The 10366-nt window shown below is 34.7% G+C and overlaps 1 non-coding gene across 1 annotated transcript; it reads right to left on the reverse strand.

Moving 5' to 3' along the window:
* Positions 1-9745: 9745 nt before the first annotated feature.
* On the reverse strand, positions 9746-9818 carry TRNAK-UUU. The gene has a single exon. It is a non-coding gene; the product is annotated as a tRNA-Lys (tRNA).
* Positions 9819-10366: the final 548 nt, after the last annotated feature.

Here is a 10366-nt window from a genome sequence, read left to right on the forward strand (position 1 = left end):
TTGAGTCATTATTTTAACTTATATGAGGAAACTGCTGTCAATTTCTACTTATAAGTTTGATCTATGTGCTATTGTTTCTAAGCATTTTATCAATATGATGTGAAAACCTTTGAAGCTTCTAAAGAAAATAAGAAATTTGAATTTTAATCATGATTTTCTGACCAAACTGGACAAGGATCTACCTGTGAAATCAGTTGCCTTCAAATTTTGTACATGAGGATCACCTGAGAAACTTACCATAAATTTAATTTCCCAGATTCTACATATATTTTTATTTTTATCCAGAGTTCAAAATTATACCGTATTTTGAAAACTACTTGTTTATATCAGACTGTGAAAATGTAGTTGTAAAACACAAAATGGCATTTTTGTTCCATCTCTGTTAATAAAATTTCAGATAAAAACTGAATTTTAAATCAAAGATAAGCATCTTTTTTGAATAAGATGCCTCCCTTTCAAAGAGATGACTAGAATCTTCAACTACACATCTCATTATAATCATATTTTCCTTTAAAAAATTGCTCAAAGGTTAATTTTCAAGGATCCTCAATGCTTGTATAACTTCTTTATATTTCACAAAATATGGTTAAGCCATGATGTGAAAATGATATTGTGACTAGATAAAGAGAAAATTATTATTGTGTCTTTTATTGATAAAGAATTCCAAAATTTGGAAAAGACATAATTAAAATAAAATTCATCAACCAGTTCTCACACTTCTATATCAATACACCAATCAATAAAATGTAAAAGTTTTTTTCAACAGGACAACAAAAAGTGGATAGTAATTCAAAAAGAACTTTTAAGTACTGAATGAACTCAATATAGGCTTAGCCATATATCATGTTTCTCTTTTCTTCCAACATAGCTATTTTATTCTGGCTTCTGAAAATAATTGAATGTAAATTTTGTATCAGATTATCATTCCTGTAATCAAAAATTAAAAAATATATAAAAATCAATTTTCTGAAAGTATTAAAGAGCTTACAATATAATAGGTAGGAGTTGAAGGATATATAGTTCTTAAAGAATGGAATTCACAGTGTCTAAAGCTTAATTTTTAATCCAATTTTTTTCTGGGAATACTTAATGATAGGCACAGTATGTAGGTAATACAGTACATGTGGAAAGTGAGAGTATCATTAGATGGAAGATTAGAACTCAAGATTCTGGCCTAACAGAGTAGCTGTGAATTTAGGCAAAGCAATCCAAAATAGAAGATGCCAGAATGGGGAAGCTCAAACTTGCTAAGATACAAAATTCACTCAAACACTTGGGTGACTCTTAAACTACATGCATCAAGGACATGGAACTAAAAATTCTAGAGTAAACTAAAATAGGAAGAAAACTTTAAAAAAATACTGAGTGGAGATTGCAATAACTGCTCAGTTTTAAGAAAGTTACATTTCAAAATTCAAAACTAAAAAACCTAAGGGCTAGATGAATGCAATGGAATTTCAATGGACTTCATCAAAGAGCCATGTCTTAGTAATAAAAATAATATTACAGTACTAATAACTTGGAAAAATGTTAAATTATGCCAACTTAAACAAGCCTAACACTAAACTTCCACAGTATGAACGGTATCTGTTAGTAATGTCTGCTAGAAAAGAAATCAATATTTCAGAGAAAGACACAAAGTATCCAGGTTCAATTCAGAGTAACATCCACAATTCTCAGTGCAAAACAAAACTTATCAGACATAAGAAAAAATAGAAATACAGAATTATTGAAAAGAATGAATATAAGGAATAAAATATGGAAAATTTCAGAAGAGCTATGGCAAATAGAAATAGTAGCAAATATTAAATCTGCAAGTTAAAATATCTATGATAAAGCATGCATTGAGTAGAACAAAGAGACAGTTGATTAATCAACAGAGAATAAAGAAGCAATGAACTTTAAGGCAAGTAGAGATACATTATCAAACTAATGCAAAGATAGTAAATTAAAAAAGTAAACAAAAAACTGAAAACCTATAAACACAGCCTCAATAAACTGCAAAAGAGTATAATATAATCTAAACTATGTAAAATTGGACTAAAAAAAATGAGAGCAGAAAAGGAAAAAGCAATTAGATAATAGTAAAAAAAAAGGCATTCAAATGGAAAGAGTAAGCTAAATTGTTCCTGTTTAAAGATGACATAATATTTTATTTAGAAAAACCCTAACTACTCGACAAAAAAGTTAAAATAAATAAAATAGTTCAGCATAGTGACAAGATACAATATGGATATACAAAAATTAGCAGTGTTTTTATGCAGTAACAATTAACTATTTGAAAAAATAATAAAAACCCCAACCTCAGGAAAAATAACTTTGAAAAAGTAAAATACTTGAGAATAAATATTTAGGAATAAATGTAACCAAGGAGATGAAAGAATTGTACACTGGAAACCATAAAATACTTGTGAAAATATTGAACAAGACACAAATAAATAGAAATATATACCATGCTCGTGGATTAGAGTAATAAATATTGTTGAAATGCCCACATTACTCAATTCAATCTATAGATTCAACGCAATTCCTCTCAAATTTTCAATGACTTTTTTTATAGAAATATATAAAAAACAGTCCTAAAATTCATCTGGAGCTACAAAGACCCAAAATAGCCAAATCAATATTAAGAAAAAAGAACAGATCTGGAGACATCATGATACTCAACACTAAAATAAATTACAAAGCTGCAGTAATTAAAAAATCATGACACGGGCATAAAAACAAGCACATAGATGAATAGAAGAAACTACAGAGTCCAGTAAAATAAAATCCATTCATTCATTGTCAGTTAATTTTCAACAAAAGTGCCAAGAACACTTAAGTTAGGACAAGTGAATGTTCACATGCAGAATAATGAATAGACCCTTATTTCTCGAGAAATACAAAAAATCATCTCAAGATAGATTAAAGACTTAAATGTATGATCTGAAACTATAAAACTACTAGAAGAAAACAGAGAAAAAGCTACATGGCAATGGTCTAGGCAATGATTTTTGGATATAACCCCAAAAGCAAGCACCAAAACAAAAGTAGACAAATGAGATTACATCAAATTAAACAACTTCTACACAGCAAAGGAAAGAATCAACAATGTGAAGAGATAATCTATACAATGGGAGAAAAATTATGCAAACCATACATTTGACAAGGATCTAATACCTAGAATATGTAAAGGATTCAAGCAACTAAATGATAGCAAAACAAATCACATAACTCAAAAAAAAAAAAAGTGCAAAGAACCTGGATCGGCATTTCTCCAAACAAAACATACGAGTGGCCAATATGTAAACGAGTATGTGCTCAACATCACTTATCATTAGGGAAATGTAAATTTAAACCACAATAAACTATCACTTCACAGTGAATAAAATGGTTATTATAAAAAAGACAAAAGTTAATAAATAATAGCAAGGATGTAGAGAAAAGGGAAACTCTGCACACTTTTGGTGGGAATGTAAATTTGTCTTGCCACTATGGAAAACAGTATGAAGATTTTTCAAAAAAAATAAAAGTAGAACTACCAAATTGCTGGAGTCCAGCTCCAGGAGAGAGTCAAGGCTTGAGACAGGGGAACTGGGAAGCGGTGAAAAAGAAAAGATGAAAACGACAGGAATCCTCTTCCTGGGGAGAGCTCAAGACTCTGCCAATTTTTATCTATTTTTCACAAGCTTATATAGGCTTTCCACTCAGCCCTGTACCCACAAATGTATCTTATGTTGCTAACCAAACGTCCACGTATATCCTTTTTGCACTCACAATAAGGTTGACCTTTAACAATTTCAACCACAGATGGTGTTTTTCTTATGTCAAACATTTATGAACGTCCTGGTTTTCTTCCTAACTTTCTTATAGCTATTTACTATTATAGGCCTATAATATCCTTACCCTATAAAGCTAAACCTTAACTCTAAGTCTTATTTAATTTACTTACTACTATATATTTATTTCTATTAATCTTATTTCTATCCTTATGTCCCTATATTTTCTTAACTGTCACTTATACTATTATGTATCTCTTATCTTACTAGTTTATCTTATCTTACTATCTTATTATTAATATTCTAAATTCTATCTTCATTAAACTACTTATTTAATCCTAAAATATCTTAACCTATTTTTTATCTCAAATGGTTGTTTTCCACCAGCTCTCAGCTGGGGTCTGTTGTTTATGAGGAAGTGGCCGACTCGTTCTTCTCGGCCTCCTGCTGTTACCAAAAAACATCCTTACACGCCCTAAGGGGCACCCTTTTTGCTGCAATCTCACCTCCATTATGCCTATGTATAATTTTTGCTGTGAAATGCCATCATCCATTTGCATATCTATTATCTCAATTAAAGAGGGAATATTCTCAAGCCTATGTATGCAATCCTTCAAAGTTAGGGAAGGTCCGTCAACAGGATCCATGGGGCTTTGCCTCCGTCATGGCCGCATTTTACTGGGGCCTTGCTCCCAGCCGGCATTTTCCTGTTTTCAGGTCTCTTTTACATTACTTTTGCTACTGATTGCAGCTCCCGGCACCATATGACTCAGTCATTTCTCTTCTGAGTATATATACATAATACAATTTTTGACTGAGAATTTTGTTATGCTTTAAATTCATGATTAAGAACATCAAACCTAATGATGTAGTAAACACATGAAGACATTGTGAAAAGCTGAACTGGATTTGTATTGCTCTGAAATGTTATTTTTTGGGAAAAAGTTATGATCCTGAGTTTTTGTAGCTGAAAATGACATTGGAAAGCCTGTAACTCAGTGCTTGAGTTTTACTAGAGCCAATGGATGTTTACCTAAATTAGTTTTCTAATACTGAGAGGTTAAATATTTTACAAAGGAGCCAACAGTTGTTTGATTTTTTTAAAAGGAGATGTTAATATCATGGATACAAGTGGTAAAGTTTCAGTTATTCTGACTACTTTTTGAAAAATATAATTTTTCTTTAGGTTACCATTATCTGTACTGTTTTTCACAATGAGTGTCATGTCAGGAAAGATGAGGAATGGCTTATATTTTTTATTACTTATTACCTACTCGGTCAAAATTTTGTTGTTTGTAATTATTTCTCCCTAAAACTCTGTTTTATTTACTTTGTTATGTACCTAATAGCCTTCTGTTATAGTATGTTGTTCATGGTGAAAATTAAATTCTACAAAGTTGGATCAATTAAAAAGTGGAACTGAAAGATAAAACTACATATTTTAAGAATTCATAAAAATTCCAAAGAAGTAAGACTTATTAAGAAAACTCATATAACTTATTATGTTTAAAAAGTAAGGAATGATGGCTATTTGGCAGTTTCAGGTGACTAAGAGTTTACCTTTACCTAATTAGACCGTCTAATTTCTCTCATACATCAGATAAATCCAAGCAACCTGAAGTTAAAAAATTTAAATGAAAACATGAAACACATGTGAAGATACAAAAGTAAATGTAGTACGTTTTAGGGTTATGAAGCACTAAAAATGATGAGGGGTACATAAAGGTTACATTATGCTACAAAATATCTTAAAAATAAAAGAGATATAGAATAAAAAATAAATTTAATGTAAGTATAGACAAGTTTTTAAAAAAGCATTTGTTATTATTATTTTTTAAGTCAGGGTTCTCATTCTGTTACCCAGGCTAGAGAGCAGTGGCAGGATAACTACTTATTGCAACCTCCACTTTCCGGGCTCAGGTTAATTATTCTGCCTCAGCCTCCATGTAGCTGGGACTATAAGCATGCATCACCATGCTTGAATAATTTATTTGATATTTTGTATAGAAGAGCTCTCCTTTCATTCCCTAGGCTAGTCTCAAACTCCTGGGCTCAACTAATTCTCCTGCCTCAGTCTCTCAAAATGTTGTAATTACAGGCATGAGCCAATGTGTCCAGCCAGTATTGGCTATTGATAGAGTATTTTGCGATTTTCTTCTTTTATACATTTATGACTCAATAAGTAGAACAATAAATAGCTTAGAAAGTATATGACATGGTTTCTGTTTGAATTTTACTTGATTCATTTATCTTTTAATGTTAATTCAATTTTCATAGTGTGTTATATAAAGAGTCATCTCAAATTTCATAGAACTTCAGTTTTCCTGTTTTTTTATTACAAGTTGTCTATTTATAGAAATATGAATAATTCTGTATGTAGAAATAGAGATGTATGAAGATCATATAATAATTAAGCAAAAGTCACAAGTTTAAATGACTATGGCACCAAGGATTGTAATGATGATGTATTTCAGCTCTTAAACCAATAAGAAGTCTACAATTTATTAAAATTTTAGTTACTAAGACTACTTGGTTTTGATTATCAATGAAAGAAAAACACAGTAAGATGAGGAGTTTTTACAAATTTTAGTTCAGTATTTGTATTTCTTCTTCACAAAAATGGTTTACTTTATTCTAATTTTTTTTTTAACCTGAAGGAGGGTCACTTATTTTTCATTTTACTACTTTTATCTTTGCATGATTATTAAAATAAAAATTGCCTCTGATGTCTTTCTAATTTGAGTCTGGAATGTATGATAACTAAAATACAAGGAGTGGGTGACAATATTTGAAGTAAAAGAAGTTGTACTGATCACTCAAACCAATAAAAATATGAATGCTAAAAAAGGACTCAAATTAGAGTTATAATTTTTATGATTTAGTCATTCATTTTTCCAAAATATATTTGCATATATATTTTAATTCAAAAATGAAATCATAGACATCATATATGATGTTTACTTATACATCTATAGCCTCCACATCATATAATTGATTTTTTAAAAAAATTTTTAAATACTGTAATTTGCTTTCTATTCTGAGATCACCTCCTGGAGTTGTTATTTAGAATGGAGAAAACTGGTGATTGCCAGCTTAAATCATTCAGAATTAGACTTCAGTTTTTTAAAGTAGAAATTATGTAACTTCCAGAAGCTACTTAACCTAGTGAATTTGAAATTGCTTTCACATCTATTTTAGTTGAATTTGGCATTATTTTTGGCTAGAATAATAAACTATTGTATAGGATGAAATTCAACTTATTGAATTTTTTTTCTGTCAATACATTATTTAACAAACCATCAAAGATTATGTACTGTTTTTTAAACATATGAAAGCTAATTACTTACTGACAAACACAGGAGTTATTCATTCATCAGTCAGAAAAATCTGGTCTTAACTCATGGGGGTTTTGCACCAGTTCTTTGCACTTTCCTGCATATTCCTGTAGTTATTTTATTTACTTTTGGCCATATTAAATAAAAGACAACTTTCTCATTGAGTCCTTCCCTGAAAACCCCATGCAGCTATCCATCCTAAACTTCTTAATACTTCTCCCAACTTTTTTCCTTGTTATACTTATGACCATTTTTCATACATACTGTATAACTACATATTTATTGATATTTGTTATGTCTCCATGCACTGGAATGTAGTTGCCAAAGAGGTTTGGTCATTTGCATTCACTGCCACATCTCAACCTAGAATGATAGCTGGACACATTGCTCAATTTAAATAAATATTTGTTAAGCAAGTGAACATACTGCGTAACTCTAGTAAGTATTAACAGATAATGTAAGGTCAAGATTTTGACTTAATTAACTTAAATGCACAAATTAACATAAATTTCCTCTTCATGCATAATTGCATATTTTTGAAATCATAAAAAATATGACAATTGGAGGAAATTTTTTTTTCTTATTGTAAATCTGATTTCACTTGAGGATCAAAAGTAATTTAAGATGTAACTATTTCTGAGACGTACCTTCATAGCTTTCCTTTGCAATCAGTCATGCGGTTGCATGGGCTAGGTCTAAGAGAATCTTCCTCCTTAGGTTCCATGTGGCACTAATGTTGACCAAACTTGTTTGATTGCTTTGGTGGGAGATAAAATCTGAGCACTCTCTTCCAGAGTTATTTCTAAACTAAACAGTGAAGGAGGATCTTGGAAGGTAGTGCCAGAGCCTGTTGAACTATGTGAGTCGCCATGTTATTGAGTGAATGTATGGACGATTTTGCATAGACATCTGTAAGTGGACGTGTGACTGGCTAACCAAGCCAGGACTTGGGAGCAAGTGACCAGAGCTCTCCTGGAGAAGTGGCTGGTGCCACAGCTGCTCTACTTGGTCCATAGCACTTCACAGGATGCAGAAGCCCAGTGCCATTTTTGAAAATAAGCAAACCCCTTCCCAAGAAGAAACTGCCAGGGGTGACTGCTGACTCCAGGCTCTGCCTCATTCCTACAGCACCTGACCAGACAATGGCAACAAGAGCTGTGAAAGGAGCACAGTGAGAGAGCCAGAGGTAGAGTTCCACTGTAGAAGATGAAATAGGCACCTTGCCACCATCTTAAACACTGGACAGGGAAGTGTTCCAGCTTGCTCACCATGGAGTGACAGACCCTATCTCTGTGAATGCTGGGTTAATTACTCAGGGGTTGTGACCCAAAGGGAAGATTCTGAAAGCAAAAACTCTGGAGGCACAAGACTAGTACTGAGTCTCAGGGGCTCCACCCATTACCCAGATTCAGCTGTGAGACAAAGAGTGCTACCAGAAAAGGATGACAAAGACCCTCCAAAGAGATAAGTAACTCCCCAAAGAGACAAGTGACCCAACCCCTTGCTTCCCAGCAATCTTTTGAATGTCAGACCCACATGACAGGAGCATGACTGAGAGGGATGAACATACGTGGAACCAGGATGGTGACCATGATAAGAGGACTCTAAGGCATAACACTGCCTGGGGTGCCCCTACCAGTACCTGGGGAGGAGGCTATCCCACTACTCCCCATTGGAAGGATACCCCTGATCAAACGAGAGTGTGAGGGAAGGACTGAAGCCCCATCCACCCTTACCACTCCCTCCTCCTTCACTGGGGAGGCTGTGATTTAGACCACAACCCCACAGAAAACAGCAGAGGGGCTTACCTTTGAGCAGCTGAGAGGAACAATTACAGGACCTGCCACAAGAGAACCCTTAGTATGCAGGATTTTTTTTAATTTACTTATTTTTTTCTTTTTTCATTGGGCATTAATGTGTGTGTAAGGGTTTGGTTTGTACTCCTTCCTTTTTTCTCTCTTTTTCTTTATTCATTTCTTTCTTTTTCCTATTGTTTTCTGCTAATGTGTGTATATGAATATTTGAGTGTTCATCTTTCAGTTTCTTTTCTTGTTCTCTTTTTTTTAGTTTAATGTGTGTGTGAATGTATGTGTGAGGTTTCAATCTGCATTCACCCTTTTTACTCAATTTTTTCTTCTCCTTTTGTTTTGTGTTGGGTGTGTGTGTGAGTGTGTGTGTGCATGTTTATGTGTGCACACGTGCTTGAGTTTCCCATTTTGGGGGGGTTGTTTGATTTGTTTACATCTGAAAAAATCAGACCTCAGAAGTCACACAATGTGTTGGGGACTAAATAGTTAAAGCATGAAACTGTCTACCTAGAAAAGCAGAGTCCAGATAAGAATAGTATGTGTCTTTCAAAGTACAGAAAGTGCTGGTCAAGGACAAAACTAATATGAAATGTTGACAAAATAGTCTGAGTCTGGGTACAGACACTTCTTGATAGAGGGGAAGTTTAATGTTGAAGATTGAGGAAGTCTGAATGCCTGATTGCAATGTGCTTGTATATAAACTTTGGAATAAAGAGAAACGGGATCACTCGAGGACTAGCCCTGGTGCCCTCCCTTTGCAGCTAAAGGAGTCTTGTATTCCTTTTAGTCTCCACTCCCTCTTTCAGGTACCCCATTAACTCCGGATGGTCTGGACAGGTGGCGCCCGAACAGGGACCTGAACCCTGGACCCTCAGATTAAAAGTCTGATGCTCTACCGACTGAGCTAGCTGGGTGTGGTGGCGCATGCCTGTAGTCCCAGCTACCGGGGAGGCTGAGGCTGGAGGATCGCTTGAGTCCAGGAGTTCTGGACTGCTGTGCGCTATGCCGATCGGGTGTCCGCACTAAGTTCGGCATCAATATGGTGACCTCCCGGGAGCGGGGGACCACCAGGTTGCCTAAGGAGGGGTGAACTGGCCCAGGTCGGAAACGGAGCAGGTCAAAACTCCCATGCTAGCCGGGCTTGGTGGCTCAGCCTGTAATCCCGCGCCTTTGGGAGGCTGAGGTGAGTGGGTTGCCTGAGCCCGCGGGTTCGAGACCCGCCTGGGCAGCGAGACCTCATCTCTACAATAAATCAAAAAATCAGCCGGGCGTGGTAGCGTGCGCCTGTAATTCCGGCTACTCGGAAGGCTGAGGCGGAAGTATCGCCAGAGCCCAGCAGGTCGAGGCTGCGGTGCGGTGGCCGGGAGCGGTCACTGCACTCCAGTCTGGGTGACAGAGTGAGACTCCAACTCAAAAAAAAAAAAAAAAAAACTCCCGTGCTGATCAGTAGTGGGATCGCGCC

This window comes from Carlito syrichta, unplaced genomic scaffold (genome assembly GCF_000164805.1).
Source record: "Carlito syrichta isolate Samal-C Ts95f unplaced genomic scaffold, Tarsius_syrichta-2.0.1 Scaffold288489, whole genome shotgun sequence".
NCBI classification, from domain to species: Eukaryota; Metazoa; Chordata; class Mammalia; order Primates; family Tarsiidae; genus Carlito; species Carlito syrichta.